Source organism: Thermothielavioides terrestris, chromosome 1 (genome assembly GCF_000226115.1).
Source record: "Thermothielavioides terrestris NRRL 8126 chromosome 1, complete sequence".
Taxonomy (NCBI): domain Eukaryota; kingdom Fungi; phylum Ascomycota; class Sordariomycetes; order Sordariales; family Chaetomiaceae; genus Thermothielavioides; species Thermothielavioides terrestris.
In genome coordinates this window covers 4943400-4949399 of record NC_016457.1, presented here as the reverse complement: position 1 = coordinate 4949399, position 6000 = coordinate 4943400, and positions in this window count along the sequence as shown.

Here is a 6000-nt window from a genome sequence, read left to right as displayed (position 1 = left end):
CTCTACCGCTCCTTTATATTTTGCCTCGCCTTCGACGTTCAATTCGAGCGCTAGCTAGTATTCCTATAGGCGCCTAGTGTATATTAGCTATCCTATAATCCTTTAGGCGCCTTTCCTACTCCTAAATAGTGTAAATAGCATATATTGGTCTTAGATATAGGGCCTTCCTATAGCAACTATAAGGTCTTTATAGTATATTGTAAAGTAGGCGACAGTCTTAAGTACTTTACTACAATGGCAGAGTAATATAGATATATCTAGTACCCCTTTCTAGAATAAGAATTGCCTAAGGCCAATAGTTCTAGTATACGCCTATATAAGGAGGGAGCTCTATACCTTACTAAGATCCTTATATACCTATAGTACTTAGGTAGAAGGCTCTAAGTTATATAGGTCTACTACTTCTCTATAGTATACCCTCTCTAACCTCCTAGCGTCTATATAGTATATTTATATCTCTCTATATACCTTCTACTCCTCTACTATAGCCACGTCTACGTCGATATATAACTATAGTTTCTAAGGCCTCTAATTATCGTCCTCGTTGCTCTTATCCTACGCCTTTACTGCTATTGCTAGGCAGTATATAAGGAGCTAGTCCTTAGCCTATAGCTACCTCTACTCTATAGAAGACTCCCTTGTAGCTAGTCCCATTACTAGGGTATAGTATATACAACGCTACTTCTTTAACTTTGACACTACCTTTGTATAGACATTGTATAGAAGCTATATAAACCTAGTTTTCTAGAGCCTCTATTCGATATATACCGCCTAGTAGTTAAGGTATAGGTCAATAGGGGGCACCTAGGTCTTACTCTTTAGGTTATAGACTAGTATAGCCTTATATACGCTAGCAACTACCTAGAGGTAGCCTAACTACATTGCGCTAAAGCTATATATAATCCTATAGGAGGTCCTTCCAACTAGTGTCAAAGTATACTACGCTACTACCCTATATAAAAGGATGCTTCTAATGACCTTTATATAGATCTCCTAAGCTTATATAATACGTATTCTATATATCTTTACTATAAGTCTTATAAGGGTAAACTTCTATATAGCTATCTTAGCTTTAACCGCTTTCTTATACATTTGAAACAAGAGCTTATAGTCTAGCTATATACCTAGGAACCTCGCTAACTCTATAGGTATAAGCCCTAGCTAACCTTCGCTAAAGATATTAACGACCTCTATATATAGCCACTATACCCTTGTAAAGTAGATAAGCTTACTCTTCGTTGGCTCGAACTATATCCCTTGTTCTATAGCCTATTTTTTATACTTAGTAAACCCCCTCTCTAATGTATAGTAGTATATTAGTATATCCTATCCAAATATAAGGAGGTTGGTATCATTTATATACCTAACTGTTAGGAGCCTAGTATATACCTCGAGGGCGTAGAATAGGAGGATACTAAAAAGGATAAATAGCACTAGTAATAGCAGCGAGCTCTATAGTATACTTTGCTATAAGGTCGTTAGCTTAGCTATAATCCTATTGCACTATAGGCACGCTATATAATCCTCGAAGTAGCTCTTTAAAAGTATAATTAGCTTCTTCTCGAAGCCTAACTCCTAGAGTATATATAGTAGCTAGATCTAATCGACCTAGTCGAAAGCGCCTTTTAAGTCTAGCTACAATAACGAAACGTAGACGCTATACGCCTATACTGTCTTCACTATATTAGTTACTACTTAGATTACTATCTTTATAGACCTATACTATTAGAAGCCTATCTATATCTCTAAGAGTAGCTTATACACCTTAGCTATATATATTACCTAGTCTACAATAGCTACTTTAATAATTTTACCTACTATACTAAGTAGCAATATTAGGCGGTATATCTCTACCTCTGTTAGCTGTTCTAGAGACTCCTCTAGCTTCCTAAGGACAACTACTTATATAGTATAGAATCTATATAGGAAGTGCTCTAGCTTAAAATAAATATATATAATCGCTATAAGTACCTTTAATAGTTTACTCTCCTTATTATAAGCCTTAAAGAATTTATTAGTAAAAAGGTCTTTGCTAAGCGCTTTGTTTAATTCTATATAGCTTATAATCTTTATAATTTCAATACTATAGACCTCCTAGTTGATAAGTATAATATTGTAAAAAGACCCTTTAGGCTAGTCCTAGTTAGGGATACTGTTGTACTATACCTATAGTATAGGAAAGAAGTGCTCTACTAGCGCTTTAGCCTTCTAGATGTATATTACTATGCTCTAGGGCTCGCTAGGCCCTAGCTAAAGCGCTAACAACGCTGGAGGTTTAAGGCGTTAATAGCTTCGAAGCTATACCTACCTCTTAATATCCTATATTAGCTTCTACTCTTTCGACGCTCTAGCAAGAGAGTAGCGCTAATATAGTGTCTACAACCGTTTAGTATAGCGCTTAAACCACTATACTACTTTATAGTAGTATACTTAGGAGCTTGCTATACAGCTTGATCGCTAGATATATTTAGCCCTCCTCGCTTCCTATATCGCCTTATCAACTTTGAGGTTCTACTATAGTATATAGGATCCCCGATTAAGCTTCTAGTATAGTGCTACTACGTCTATAATACTAGTTAACTTATATATTAGGGTATCTACTATATCTTTGAGCTACTCTACTATATTGACCTCTCTTAATAAAGTAAAGAACTATACTTTAGCCTTATACTTTTTACAATCTAATAGCGCCTAGCTATAGCCTAGTAGCGTAGTAGCTCTACTACTACTTCCCCCTAGTAGCACTTTAGCTACTTAGGGTATATAGTCTAAGCCTATTAAGTTGAGCGGCCCTAGCTACTAGATACTACTGCCCTATATTGCCTAGATATAGTCGATTATACTATCTCTATTACTTTGCTAAACCTAGGTAAATATACTATAAGGTATATAGAGCTCGAGCTTCTATTCTACTATAATCTAGAGTAGTATACCTGCCAATTAGAAGGTTCTATTATATTTGTCCTATATTAGATAGTAGACATTGAAGTCGCCTATAAGTATATTGTACCCTCTTCGCTTCCGATCTACTAGGGCATAGAGTAGCGATCGCTACCCTAGCTCCTAGTTAGACGAGTAGATAGACTATACTGTAAAAGGGTCTAACCTCTCCTTCTTAAACGTTACTACTACCTAGTCTTCCCTAGCTTCGGTAGACTACGTTGTATAGTCGAGGCATTTACTTATATATAGCGTTGCCCTACTAGTACTATATATTATTTTATACTGCCTACCTCGCCTATAGGGTAAGGTAGGCGAGGTCATAGTTAGACGGATCAATAGCTTTTAAATTGCTACTAGGTCGAACTTTTCTCTCCCCTCTAGCACCTAGTTAAGGCGGTACCTACTATTATCGATATTCTAGTAGAGTAGCCTTAACGTTATAGCTATATACTTGGTATAGAGTAGAGGCCCTTAGTTATAACTATGTTAGGCTATAAAGCTAGCTCTATACTTATATTATATAGGGGCGCTATATAAGTAGTACTCCTATTCTACGCCCTAGCTCTCTAGAACGTTTATAAGAGTATTTTAAACTAGAATAGGTCTATACTATTAGAGTGCCCTACTCTCTAAATATCGGTAGGCTAGCCTACTTTAGTAGAGCATTTCTTTAAGCGCTACTTCCTTAACTTGTCTTCCTAGCTTCTACGCTATATATTCGCCTCTATCATTGTTATTGCCTAAGGCTAAGGTATATAGAATGTAAGTAGGCAGTTAAGGAACTACTCCCTTATACGTTTATACTACTTCTATATAACCTTGTAGCTTATATTGAAGGCTATATAGGTACCCCTATAGTTAATGTACTTTAGCTAGTGCCTAGCTAGGTTAGTCTTTACTAGGTATTACGCTTCTTATTCCCTTATAGTATTGCTATCGCTATATACTATATAGGTATATACTAGATAGTGTACCTCTTCCTCTTTATAGAATATCGCTTTATACTCCTATTTCCTATATTTGAAGTATAGAATTATATATATAGCGCCTTCGAAGCGTTTATAAGGGTAGACTATATAGTCGAGTAGAATACTCTAATTAATAAGCCTTATAGCTTCCTTAATTATATAAAGCTTAACCAATATATATATCGTCTATAGCCTCTAATCGCCTTCGATACTACTTTATAGCGTATATAGCCTTATATATATAATCTAGACCTTATTCTCTCTTGCTAGATCTACTACTAAGCGGCTAAGGTTGTCTTTATACTTTGTTAAAGTAGCTAGCTATACGCCTTTCGCTAGTACTATAAAGGTATAGCGTTTAAGTACTATAGTCGCTCTAAATATAGTAGTGACCTACGCTTTATTGTCTTTGTTAACGAACTACGCCTAGCGATCCTCCTCGAATATAACTACTAAAGAAGCTCTCTAAAGGTATATTTAGCCTATTATATTCTTAAGCTGATACTTTACTAAGGAAGAACTCTAGTATAGACCCTCTAAATAGGAAGTCGCCTACCTTGTTTAGATAGTTAAGAAACTATATACTATGATCTACTTATTATATAAGCCTATCGTCGTCCTTACAGATTACGCCTCTATAAAAGGCATTGTCAACTAGACTATTTTAGATATATTATCTACCGAGCAAGCTAATTATAGGCTTATTAACGCCTCTATTTATCTCTTACAATATAACTTAGAGATTTATCACCTTCTAGGCCACCTAAACCTAGTGCCTAACGTACTTAGCCGTCTAAAGGCTTTATAGGATAATCCGAGCTATAGAAAGGGCTCTAGTAACGATGATATAGTGCTTAACAATATCTAGTTCACCTTTATAGAAGCGAAGCTAGATAACGACCTCTAAGCTCGATTTACAGCTATATACTCTTATAACGCTAAGTACACCGCTATTATCAAAGATCTTACTGTCGAATTGGCTACTAAGAGCAGTAGCAAGGTTTTTTCTTAGCTTAGCCTTCTGTTTATCCTCGTAGATAGCCTTCTCTATAATATTCGACTAGATAGATTATTGTTATACGCTGATAGTGCTCGGTGACCATCTAGCGGTAAACGTATAAGGGTAAGAAAGATCAATGCCTCTTAGCCTCGTCAGCTAATAAGGCGATACTCCTAAACACTAGTATATATTACAAAAGTATATTGATATAGTCTATCTTCCTACGAAGGGGTTCTAGGTGAAGTTCCCCTTTTTTAAGGGAACGCTCGTCACCCTTAACCGCAGTGCGGTTATAGGTGCCCTTGTCACAGTTGCGTATAACAAGTGCCTAGGGACAAGAAGAAAAAGATAGTGTCCTCGCTATTATTATAGAACTCAATATAGGATAAAGGAGTATATAGAAGGAAAAGAAACTAATCTATATTATACCCTATATAGGTTTTATATTTATTATCTCGTCCTATAGTAAAATCCTCTATTGTAATACGTCTATTTATTTGTTCTACTTATTAAGATTAACTATACTATTACTAGTATAAGGGTCGTCTCTTCCGACCTTAGATACCTTTGTTGCCGCCTTACGTTTAGTAGAAGCGAGCGTCTTCTTAAACTTCTTAAGAGGGCGTATTAGCGTCTCCTATACCTTGTTGTCAATAGTTACTTTACGCTAGCGCTTAGTAGCGGTGACTTTAGCCATTTTAACTCCCAACGTTAAATAGGTGCTTTCATTGCGCTAGCTTTATAGTGTCTTAGCTAATGTCGTCGGTATAACTAGTAGTATAGCTTTAGCGATAGGTGTCTTAGTAGGCGTTTTCTAAGTAGGTAGCTATATAGTCTTAGTAGAGTGTATAGTCGTTATAGTTGTAGTATAGCTAACCTTAGGCGCTAACTCTTAGCGTCCGACGGTTTAGATAGCTATAGTAGCCTACTTCGCAACGTTTGCCTTCGCAATAGACGAATCTATTGTAGTAGTTCAGTATTCGATAGCTACTAAGTAGCGCTCAACGTCCTATATACGCTATACTAGTCCTATATAGATGCCGTTATATAGGTTCACTGTCGTTTAGGTAGCAAGGTCGATTTTCTTTA